Genomic DNA, 12,707 nt, shown 5'->3' with positions numbered 1-12,707 from the left:
ATGTAATACAGCTTTGAATAAATCAAAGTACATTAAATATCGGAATACTCTTACGTCCCTATTGCGTAAAGCAAAAAAGGATTATTTTTGTTCTTTGTTTCAACAGCACAAGTCAGATGCAAAATCAACTTGGCAAGTAATAAATAGTGTTATTCATAAACGTGTAAATAAGGGTATTATTGATAATATCCTTTGTGAAGGGAAGAATTTAACAGATGATGTGGAAATTGCGGAAGCATTCAACTCTTTTTTTGTTAATATTGGTCCGAATCTGGCCCGCAACATTTCATCTGTACACAGACCCTTTCATTCTTATCTACTTAATTCCAATCCACAGTCTTTATTTTTTCTCCCAGTACTTGAAACAGAGGTCGTAGATATTGTCAATTCTTTTAGCCCCAAAAAGAGTACAGGTCATGATGGGATTTCTAATCACCTTATGAAATGTATTGTAAATGAAATACTATCACCATTAGTTCACATTTTGAATTTATCTTTATTAACAGGTATTGTTCCCACTAAAATGAAAATTGCTAAAGTTATCCCGATTTATAAGAAAGGCAGAGAGGATGAGTTAGGAAATTATCGACCTATATCGCTTCTGTCCTCCTTTTCTAAATTACTTGAGAAGGTGGTTTATAATCGTTTAATCAAATTTGTAAACGAATGTGATATTTTAGCTGATAATCAATTCGGATTTCGGAAAAAAACATGCAACCACCCATGCTATATTACTACTAGTTGAGAAAGTTGTAAGAGCTATAGATTCAAAGTCGCATACAGTCGGTCTGTTTCTGGACTACTCCAAGGCCTTTGACACAATAGATCACGAAATTCTTTTGTATAAACTAAATCATTACGGTATTCGTGGAAAGGCCTTGGAGTGGTTCAGAAGTTATCTTACCGGTCGATCTCAAATTGTTTCCATAAATACTCATGACTCTGAAATAAACTCGATTTGTTGTGGTGTTCCACAGGGCTCCCTCTTAGGTCCTCTTTTATTCATTTTATATATCAATGACTTCCGGAACTCATCCTCTCTGCTGTCTTTTCTTCTGTTCGCAGATGATACTAGTCTCTTTTATTCTCACTCAGATCCGTATGTTTTGCTCGATTCTTTGAATAATGAACTTAAGCTGGTATTTGAGTGGATTCAGGCAAATAAATTGTCGCTTAACATAAATAAGACCAATTATATGGTCTTCAGTAACACAATAAAATCTCTTCCAGGTTTAGTTTTAGTGAACGGTCTACAGTTAAACCAAATAGATTCAACAAAATTTTTAGGTATTTATATTGACAGTAACCTTTCATGGAAGGCACATGTTGATCATTTATGCAAATTGTTGTGCAAGAATGTTGGAGTCATTCACAAACTGAAATATCTCTTCCCAAAGCCAATATTGCATTCTCTTTATACAACTTTATTATTACCTTATTTGAATTACGGAATATTAGCCTGGGGGAATTGCTCTAAGACTAAAATCGATTCGTTATTTTTGATTCAGAAAAAGGCCTTGCGGATTATAAATCGTGCACAATTTTTTGATCACACTGATGAATTGTTTGTTTCAAGTAAACTGTTAAAACTTTCTGATCTGTATTTGTATCATGTTGGAATTTTTATGTATAAGTTGAATACTGGTGATCTTCCATGTATATTTTCCACAATGTTTGTTAAAAACAATGATATTCATACTTACCCTACAAGACACAGTGAATCCTATCATTTTTCCCCTGTTCGTACAGTTTTAGCCCTCAAGACAATAACATCGACCGGCCCTTCTTTCTGGAATGAGTTAGATTCGGTTCGGTTGCAATCAAGTTCTTTAAGTTCCTTTAAGCAAAATCTCAAAGCCCATTTTCTAAAATCCTATGTTTAATTATTTTGCCGTAACCATTTGAAATGTCTGCATACTCAAATGATGCCTCGCTCGGATGACTTCAGTAGTTTGATTAACTTGCTACTTTTATAGCATTTAAACCATAGGTTTAGTCAAAAACATAATACTATACTTTGTGCATTCCGTAAACTTTATAATATTCTCGATATCTTGTATTTTTGCATGTTACGTCACTTTTGAAATTGATATACTGTACTAAAAGCCTGTTACATTTTTGGAACCCACATCCTACAAGCTTTGCTTTTTAGTGGGTTCCTCATATTACACGCCAATTATACGTCCTTATCCATTTGTGCAATTTTGGTTCAAACTGACCATTGTGTTAAAAACATTTCTTTTTCAAAATCAAATGGAATATATAATTTGTATGAAATGTGGAATATGGAACATGAATAAAAAAAAAAAAAAAAAAAAAAGACCTCTCTGTTTGTTCGTGTCAGAGGCGTCGTTTGTGATCTACGAGATGTCACTGCTAAACATCGACCTGAAGACACACGACACACTCACAACATCAAACCTCAGATTATTGTGTGTGAATATGAAGATATTCGCAATTGAATGAATATGATAAGCCTGCACTGGATTGCTGTAAAATGATATAGTGTCTAAGATTTGTGTGTGTGAAGGGTTTTGTTTGCTTTCGAGTGTTGTGTTCATATGTAGTTATTTACAAATAGTTGTGTGTATCAAACCATGTCATGAAATTACTTATTTAACTCATATTACAATTCAACCTTTTGGTTGCCAATCATGTGATTTTGATAAATGCCATTTATCTATCTATTTATCTTTTTATCTCATGTTTATTACAGTGAGGCTGGTTGGTGGATCAACCCAAAATGAAGGCCGAGTTGAGATATCGTGTAACGGGCAGTGGGGCACGGTGTGTCACATTGAGTGGGATATGAGAGACGCGCACGTGGTGTGCAGAGATCTCGGCTACTCATCGGCCTCAGCTCGTTATGGGTCATCGCACTTTGGGCAGGGATCTGGACCAATCTGGGTTTACAGGGCTCTCTGTGATGGAACGGAAAACTCTCTGGGTCATTGCCTTCGTAGTCCATGGGGATGTCATGACTCATTCTGTACTCACAGTAGAGACGCCGGAGTGAGGTGTGAAGGAGACCGTAAGTCTGATTCATTTATTCACGTATTTCATAATGTACTGAGTAACTCAGGCCAAGTTACAGAAATGAAAATAATATTAAAATAAAAATCTAAGATGAAAAAAGAATGATTTAAGATTGAATTAAAGAAGTCTCTCGCTCGAGTTTTGCTTCTTTCTTCATCTCTCTCCCTCTCTCTCCCTCTCTCTCTCTCTCTCTCTCTCTCTCTCTTTATCTTAAGCCAATTCATACAGTGTTGTATGTACAAGCTTGTACGTCTAAATCAATGCACAATCTAGCGGGAGGCACAGTGATTGTGTAGTGTGGTTTGCATCGCCACACAAATTTGAAACGAAAGTCCCTACAACTGAGTCTACAAAGTCTGGTAAAAGTTGAATATTTGTTGTTAATTTTTTTCACTTTTAGACTCATTTAGAAATGACTGTACTACGCTGCCGTGTACGTGTACACTACCATACCGCGGCCAACTGTTTGAGTGCAGCGCAGAGTTTCGATTCAAACCATCGAATTATTTCGAAATGGGTAAAAGTGTCTTAACAGTAAATATTCAACTTTTACCAGACTTTGACGAGATTCAGACAATCTGTTTTAGGTTGTGAAATATTGAGGGCGAGTTTGTAAATGTGTAATTTACTATAAATATCACAATACGAGGCGATACGAAACTATAACTTGTCCTGTAGTACAAGTAAAAGAATGATCGCCCGGCCCAGCGCGATGTCGGGTACGAGTCCTAGGGTAGTACAGTGTACTATACTGAAAAGCTTCCTGTTTTATTTTAGAATTCTAAGTCAGAAAGTTCTGAAGTGCCTATGAAAGACAGAATTGGTATTCTGAAAGTGTTCCCTGGAAAAATTTAGGCCAGCCTTATCCCCGCCTACTGCATTTTCTAATGAAAGCAAATAAAATTACAAATTTTGTTTGGTATTATGCAAAATAAACCAATGCCATAATATCCTTGTGAAATTATGACGTCTGGTTAAAAACACATGTTTGTATTCACCCGTGATACAGTTTTGAAAATGTACTACTTACAAAGAAAGAAACATTAATTAAAAGAGAAGTGCAGAAATTGTGGAGGTTTTTTTTTTTCATTCTTTTTTCAAGCAAAAATAAATTAGTCAGTGTATTATACATACAACTACACGCGTGTGGTACATTGACGGTATGTGGCCGGCAGCTGGCGCGCCGGCTGGATACATCCAGCTAGCTACACGATCTACCAGCGGGCCAGCGCCCGAGGGCAGCGCGGCGGCCAGCGCTATATCATACATAGTGCGCCTGTTCGCTGTGCGTATGTACAGAAACAAGAAAACGCTAATTATGAACCTACGCGGATAATTCTTTCAGAGAAATATATGCACACATCAATACTTCGTTTAGGCATTCATTCTTGTCTAGCTATCAAGTACCGGTAATGTATAAAAACGAAGGATCTGTACATTTAGAGTATACCACTTCAATAGTTAATAAAAGAAGCAACTGACATCATCATTTTCTTCAAAGAGTCGCGTGGACTTTTAATACATAACAGGAAGCGGGGTGAGACGGCCCCCTTAGCTTTAGAGGCACGTCATTCCTAGAGGGATTTGGAATTGTTCTTCGGAGTTTTTTGATGTATATGTTGTGGCTGCATATTTCTACCCATCCACGTTGATTACATCAGACAAAATGTTTCATTATCTGAATAAAATTTAATATTATTTTAGGTTTGTTTCTTTGTTTCTCACCACGGCCCTTTTACCCAAGGCCTCGTATCACTACAGGGTAGCAAAACGGAACATCACTCTGGCCCTTTTGCCCTCCCCCCCCCCCCCCCGAAAAAAAACCCCGAAAAACACGTTCGTTTCTTTGTTCTTTGTGTTCTTAAAAGATTTAAGAGAACACATTGGCAAACAGCTGTTTGCCTTGCAGGTATCAAAGCTCTGTTCATGCAGTTTGAACAACCTGAAAAAAAACCAAACAAACAAACAAACAAACAAACAACCAAACTCCATAAAACATGTGTGCCAACACATTAACACCATTTAAACATAAATTCACTGAATGGGACCTGCCGGTCTACACAACCGAATACGTAACTATTTGTTTTGTCCGTGGAAAAAGAAAAAAAGAAAAACTTTCTGGCAAAAAATCATATGACAAAAACATTTTAACACAAAATGAATGAAAATAATCTAAATGAATTGAATAATAAACAGGAATACTTTTAAACGATGATTCACCTGTACAGTTTATTCATATAATCGAAGTTAATAGTTTTTGTTATATTTGAAACAACCAGAGAGCAAATCTGAATAATACGTTAACTTGTTATTCGGCGAAATCAAAGGTCTGGCATGATGTTTCATTGTTTTGCCTTTATTTGTATTTCGCTATTCCTTAAATTTACATTGATTATTATAATAACGGACTTTAGGACAGGGTAACGGCTTTCCTCATAGCCTTTCATAAATCATTTCCAATTAAGTGCATTCTAGAATATGTGTACCAATTTCCTCCTAAGTCAGAAATTATTATCTTCTTCCTAGATATCATACTCATTAGAATATTTTCCAATTTCTTCCTCACTGTAGGCAAAGTTGATAGGAAATAAAAGTTATGAAAAAAGGTTACGAAGAAAGTAAGACAGATTTTTAGAATACGGTGTACTTTTTTGGGGAAAAATTCCTGATTGAGAATAGGGAGAAAATCTTCCTTTGAACGTTTTCAGAATACGACTCCCAATACATAACATTTTGAAACCAAGCTACCCTGGCTCATACGAGTGTGTTAAGACAACTTGTCCATTCACGACGTACGCGGTGATGCTTTCTCAACGGCATGAACCTCAGAAATTCGAGCTGTTTTGTTTGAAGCATGTGTCATTGTAAAATTTGTTCTGCACTAAAAGAACAGAAAAACTACCAACTAAACTATCCGGCGAGCATTATAAAGGCTAACATAAAATGCGTAGCTGTCACACGCGCACTTCTGCTCTATACCTAAATGTGTGGCGGGTAGCTGCTCCGTCTTGTTATTCAGACCGGAAGCTAAATATGAACAGGATTGAGAAATGTTTGGTTTTGCGAATGCACAGAATGATTTCACGCCATGCTTCCCTTCCTCTTTCTCTTTCGTCCTTAATCGAAAGCTCGATAATAGGCATTGACATATCTTCTAACGATTAGCTATGTACAAAGTAAATCTTCCAATGTTATTCAAACTCATTTCGATTTTTTGGTTTCTTTCCCACTCTGTTTCTCATGTATTAAAGGAAGCGATAATGCTGTCGAGTCGGCTAGTTCTGGTCTCGCCTACGGTATCAATCGTTTTGGATACTACAACGTTAGTAGCGAGCTGACGTTCACTCCTACCGCAGCTGACAATGGGAGCGTACTTCAGTGTTATCTCATCGGCAGTGAACGGTCCCGAACCTTAGAAGTTCAGCGTAAGTAATTTAATTCAATATCTGATCTATTAGGATCTGCGCGGAAGTCCAAATGATATCATGCTTGTTCGGTTCTCTCGGAGTATTGTTGAAAGCTATGCAGGTTGCCAGGCATGCGATGATTATGAGACGACATAACTTTCGTGAGAAGATGATAATGCATATGATGCAATTATTAAGAATGTCCTTGATCCCAAAAATGTTAAAGGGACTGTACAGTCAACGGCGTAAATCCGTACTGAGGAGTGGAAGGGGGGGGGGGGATGATTGGCGATAGTCACCATCACCACGATTACAAACCCATAACCGGACCGGCGCAGCCCTGGTGGGGGGGGGGGGGGGGGGGGGGGGGGGGGGGGGGGGCACACACACACACACACACACTTCACAGGGATCAAATGTCCCACTCTTTTCCATGCAAAGTGGGAGGGAAGTGGCAGCAAAAATATGACGACTTTTTGTTCTTGTTTTTTTTTTCTTGTCAGCCGACTTTTGGCGGAAAATCAGACCTTAAAAGTATGAAGACTTTTTTTGTTGTTGTTTCTCTTGTCTTTTGATGTTCTTTCTTCTTGACTGACAGGCGATCCCCCCCCCCCCTTTCAAAAACGTATCAGCGCAGCCCTGAATAATGCCCAAATAGATTAAATAAAATGCTAATAAGGATATTCATTTCTTGAATAACGTAGTAGATATTTTCCTGTAGCTATTAATTGTATTCTTCAATTTTCTTGATTTAAGTCAGTGAAGCAATCATCACAGGGGCATCGTTCCGTTTTAATGATGGGGGGTAGGGGAGGGACTTTGAGTTTGAATATCTGTGCGAGGGAGCGGAGCGGCCTGGGGGAGGGTGTGGGGGGATAATCCCCCTCCCACACGAGGAAAATTTGGCATTTTCAAACCTCAAATTCAGCGATCTGGTGCACACTTTTGGTGAAATTTGGGATATTTTCCTATAAAAAAAAGTAAGAAAAAGAAATATTCATAGATAATTGAATGACTACATCGTGGTATTTCAGCTCTTGCTCCGCCTGTGCACGTCACCTCCCTGGCCTGTGCGACATCACTGTGAAGGCCTACTAAATAGTGGGGCCCATCACCGGCGTAGCCAGGATTTGATCTTAGGGGGAGCGGTCAGATGCGAGGAAGAGATGCGAGCAAGAGAGGAGGGTGTGGGAGGGGGGTTTCCCCCTCCCACAGTGAGAACTTTTTGCATATTGATGTTGTAAATGGTGCAATTTGATTCATTTTTTTTTTTGCGTGTTCTATCGACTTGAAACAGTTCAACATGTTTAACGTGTTTAAGGTATAGCAGTACATTTTATGTAGATTATCATTGAACAATTTTGCCTATAAAATGGTATCATTTAGAGAAACTTCTTGTCTTAATTCTTACACTGAAGATCATGAACGCGATCATGAATTTTGACATTGTACAGTCCCAAAGCGGCCGTTTGTAGCTATATTTTTCTTTCGCTTAGGAAATTAAGGGGGGCGCACCGGGCGCATTTGCTGGCAATTAAATACTGGAAGCAACATTAGGAGAATGACATAACGATTAAATGCGAGCGAGCGAAGCGAGCGAGCTTGAAAAATTTGACATTTTACAGCCCCAAAACTGCCGTTTGTAGCTACCTTTTTTTCGCTTTGAAAATTAAGGGGGGGGGGGGGGCACCGGGCGCAACTGCTTGCAATTACCCGGCAGCAACATCAGGAGAATGGCATGACGATTAAATGCGAGCGAGCGAGCGAAGCGAGCGAGCTTTAAAATTTTGACATTTTACAGTCCAAAAACTGCCGTTTGTAGTTGTACTTTTTTTCGCTTAGGAAATTAAGGGGGGTGGGGGCGCATCGGGCGCAACTGCTGGCAATTACTGGCAGCAACATCAGGAGAATGACATAACGATTAAATGCGAGCAGGGAGGTGTTTCTCTTCCCACCTCCCTGATGCGAGCGAGCTTGAAATTTTTTGACATCTTACGGTCCAAAAACTGCCGTTTGTAGCTATATTTTTTTCGCTTTGAAAAATAAGGGGGGGGGGGGCGCACCGGGCACAACTGCTGGTAATTACCCGGCAGCAACATCAGGAGAATGGCATGACGATTCAATGCGAGCGAGCGAAGCGAGTGAGCTTGAAAATTTTGACATTTTACAGTCCAAAAACTGCCGTTTGTAGCTGTACTTTTTTCGCTTGGGAAATTAAGAAATGGGGGCGCACCGGGCGCAACTGCTGGCAATTACTGGCAGCAACAAATATCTCGTAAACACATTTATGATGTAATCTGAGTAAATTTCAATCCCAGAAGTGTATTCTGTTGGTTTTTTTTTTTAGGGGGGGGGGGAATCCTCCGTTAATTGAAAGTATCTAGATATCTCCTCCCACCCAAGGAACATTTGCATTTCTTTAAACCGAAGTAACAGACCTGGTGCACACTTTAGATGAAACATTTTGAAATCTGTCAATCTAAAGTGTATTAAGTAGAAATGATTGAACGGGGAGGGTATGGGAGGGGTTAGGCCTATCCCCCTCTTACGCGAGGGAGATTTTGTATTTTCAGAATTGAAATTCAGCCATCTTTGGGTGAAATATTTAGACAGTCTTCTATCAAAAAAAGTAAGAACATTTCCACGTCTCGGGAGTTACGAGGAGGAGCAAAATGATCTGTTTGTCCCCAATACTTTTATTGGGGAACCATCCCCCTCCCCCTCTCGACATATGAGGGAGCTTTTGTAACTGAAAGATCTGCTGCACACTCTTTGATGAATATAAGGAAATAAAACGTCAATCTCAAAAGTGTACAAAGTCTATCGAAAGGTACCCAGTAACTTTTGCATATTTATGATTGCAATTCAGCGATCCGGTGCATAATTCTGGCGGTAGTTGTCCAATTTTCCATAAAGAAAGTTCGAGATTTGTCCTCATCTCGGGAATTGCTTGGGGGACAAAATGATTTGTCTCCCCCAACTTCATCCACTGCACAAGATTGAACTTTTAAAGCGCTCGGTTTCGCGCTTTTTGCGCGTTTTTTTTTCGGGGGGGGGGGGGATATAATGGTACTTGGCAGAATAACGAAGAACGGTTTCCACAGAAGTCGAATTGTAGTGGCAAGGTATAGTGACAGCTCTTTATGTAACCCGGGATAACTTGTGACATGCGACAACTATCAAAACACTATTCAGAACAAATTGCTGGATAAAGGTGAATATAATAGTTTTATTCACTTGAATAAATTTATTCCGCGAGATCAGTTTTGTACATTATGTGTTAAAAACCTTAACATAAAACAGTAACAAAGCAAACAAGGTTAAACAAACAAGCACAGTTTTTTTTTCTCCGTATGTGTCTCTATGACAATCTTTGTGGACTCTAATAACATAATTATGTTCCATAATTCCAATCGATCATATAGAATATCATCTTTTATGTCTAACCCCATTCCTTTGGAGAGTAAACAATAAACATTATCAGAAACGCAAGGTTATATAAGGACCATAGGCGGAGATTGAAAACTTGAAAGTTCATCTCGTATTGAAGGAAATTTAACCTTTTAACTTCAGTTACCTCACAGGAATAGATTAAGCAAACCGTACTTTAATTGAAGACAACCCAACGTTTACTAACTATAAATCTCGCAACATAGGCCTACATATCAGAGCACTTCTGAATCCCAGGTCTATCAGATGTTAACATACTGTAGCCTTTGAAAGTTCAAACAAAATTGGGCATATGATGCCGACAATTTGAATAATTTCCTGACATTTTTTCTTAAAAATTCTTTTGTATATTTTATTACCTTTTAAACACCATTCATATTTGCAGAAATCAAAATGAGTTCAGCCCTTCCTTTTCGTAGAGATAGTTCTATTTATTTTGCTCACCTTTTTTTCCATCTTTGTCAAGTTAATGGCTTCATATCTGGCCCCTACTAAGCACAATGACATGATAAGCAACGTTATTTTCCAACAACATAACAGACGCATAAATACAGTTGTAAAATTCATTCTGGATCACGGCACACTTCAGGTTTTATACATTCTTACCAACGTGTGAAAATGACTTGGTAAGGTACAATATCCGTTTCAGTACTCAATTCCAAGTAGGTCCTATTCACTGGAAAAAAAAAAAGTGAAAATCTTTTCGTACTATTCTGTCAAACTGTTAGAATGTCTTGCCTTTTCTGTGGGATTGTTTAATTAGGGATTAAAGAATCCATTTTTCTGTTCGTGAGATGAATGTTGCGTATCAATAAAATTGGCTGCGAATAAACTTGTCTTATTAATCTATTGATGTATGTTTGGTAACAGGTGAACTTTCTTGTGTTTTTGCACATCTCCCATGAAAACAAAAAGAAATCTGGTTAATAGGTCTGAACCATTAATCTAAAGCAATGTTCATTAGATTAAAGGAGGTACTTGCATATGGCAAAATATGGGAATCGACACCCGTTCCTTTTGTTTTTTCTGGAGGCAAACGAATTATATACTAACTGAGCAAAATCACTGCCAATATGGAGAGGGTAAATGTGTTGCAATTCCTACGACTGAAACTCGCACAAGGCTGTTAACGAACTCGTTTGTTATCTAGATCTTTGGGTAACTCATGCGGAGCTCGACGTGAGTCGTATCGCGCTCGGCATTGTGCACTCGTTCACGCCTACGTCCATGGCCCTACAGACTGTGTTGCATCAAGGAGGTGGGAAGAGCACCTCCCTGGTTGCATGCAGCTGGTTGCCATCTGGTTGTGTGGCTACTATAGTAGTCAAACATCCGAAGCATGCATTACGGTCGATATTGCTCTACATGCATTGGCGTGCGAGAGAAGTACGCGAGCGCTGCAAGCACTGTTCAGCAGTGGGGATTCATGTTTTGAACATATCTAAGCGAGATAATGAGAAACCTCTTGTGAAATATGAAAGAGCATGTAATTCTAAGAAGGATTCAACGTGTATTTGATGAAAATTGGTTTTCAAATGGCTGAGATATCCAACAAATTGATAATAATAAAAGGCGACAGGCCATGCCTTTTATTAGGATCGCTTTGTTTCACCTTGTTTGTTGGATATCTCAGCCATTTCAAAACCGATTTTCATCAAATAAACTTTTGACACCCCTTAGAATTGCATGCTCTTTGACATCTCATAGAGTGGTTTCTGAATATCTCCCAAAACGATAAAAGCTAAATCCTCACCTCTACCAGAACTGTACACACCCTTTAAGAAGCAAGCCCCCTCCCCCCCCCCCCAAAAAAAAATAATAATAATAATACTAATGGTTATTTTCATGATGCAAAAATAAAGAATTTGGTGTTCAGAACGGACACCAAAATTATATTGGCTGTTAGTTAGGCAACATGCATGGAAGCTTTGTCGATTTTGGGAAATAATTTTTCGTGTCTATGATGAGCAGATTTTACGTACATGCTTTTAAAGCTTTATCAATACTTGCCGATGACAATTTAATGGATAATTTCTGGATTAACTTAAAAAAAACTAATAATATTGGATCATACATTTTGATTATGCAATGCACTGTATTCTATCAACATCGTTGAATGAAAACGTATACAATTATGAGGATGAATTCTATCGTCCGTCTACTTCTAACTCTCGCCTTCTCGACAGACCCTCCAGCAGACAATATCATCTTGATAAAGATCGCTGACAACGAGGACGGACAAGAAACTAATGGCCTCAGGATCACGTGTCATGTCGACCCACGTGACCAACCATTTCCACCAGTGGGAATATACGAGATTACAGTGAATGGCGTCATAGAGTCAGTTTCAAGCTCCCCTTCCTTGATCCTTGCGTCCATTCCGAGTGAATGCGTTGAAATCTCCTGCACCGGTATCAACGACATCGGTAGGACGAACGCTACAAAGATTTACTGTCCAAGAAGCAACGGTAAGACAATAAAACGTTCTGAAATATCATAATTTTTAAATCCCATTTTTTTTTTTTTTTTTTTTTTTTTTTGGTTAGCAGTACAAGGAAAAATCAATTTCACTTCATATAAGCTTTTCTCTCCAAATATATGAGGATTGGCAATATACCAAACTCGTTATTACTAGCTTTATAGCTGGTAATTACACGTTGATCAATTATACAGCCTATACATTACCTGCGCCCATTCGTGCAAGTATTATGATTAAAGAAATCCTAGCAAGTATGGGTCTTTTCACTAAAAGATTTTTATATTAATATCTTTCTTCATACCCCGAACTCGTCTGTTTTCAATTGGCGGTAGCTA

The 12,707-nt window shown here is 38.5% G+C and overlaps 1 long non-coding RNA gene across 1 annotated transcript; it reads left to right on the top strand.

The window, feature by feature from the left end:
- Window positions 1-2,969: 2,969 nt before the first annotated feature.
- LOC139723175 (uncharacterized) lies at window positions 2,970-12,111 on the top strand. The gene is made up of 3 exons (XR_011710333.1): window positions 2,970-3,031; window positions 6,288-6,461; window positions 12,080-12,111. It is a non-coding gene; the product is annotated as an uncharacterized lncRNA (long non-coding RNA).
- The last annotated feature ends 596 nt before the right edge of the window (window positions 12,112-12,707 follow it).

The sequence above is a fragment of the Diadema antillarum genome, unplaced genomic scaffold, assembly GCF_040938485.1.
Source record: "Diadema antillarum isolate AM-2024a unplaced genomic scaffold, OU_Dant_1.0 scf00000014, whole genome shotgun sequence".
Lineage (NCBI taxonomy): Eukaryota > Metazoa > Echinodermata > Echinoidea > Diadematoida > Diadematidae > Diadema > Diadema antillarum.
The sequence above is the reverse complement of the archived record's forward strand: the minus strand, read 5'-3'. Positions and strand labels throughout refer to the sequence as shown.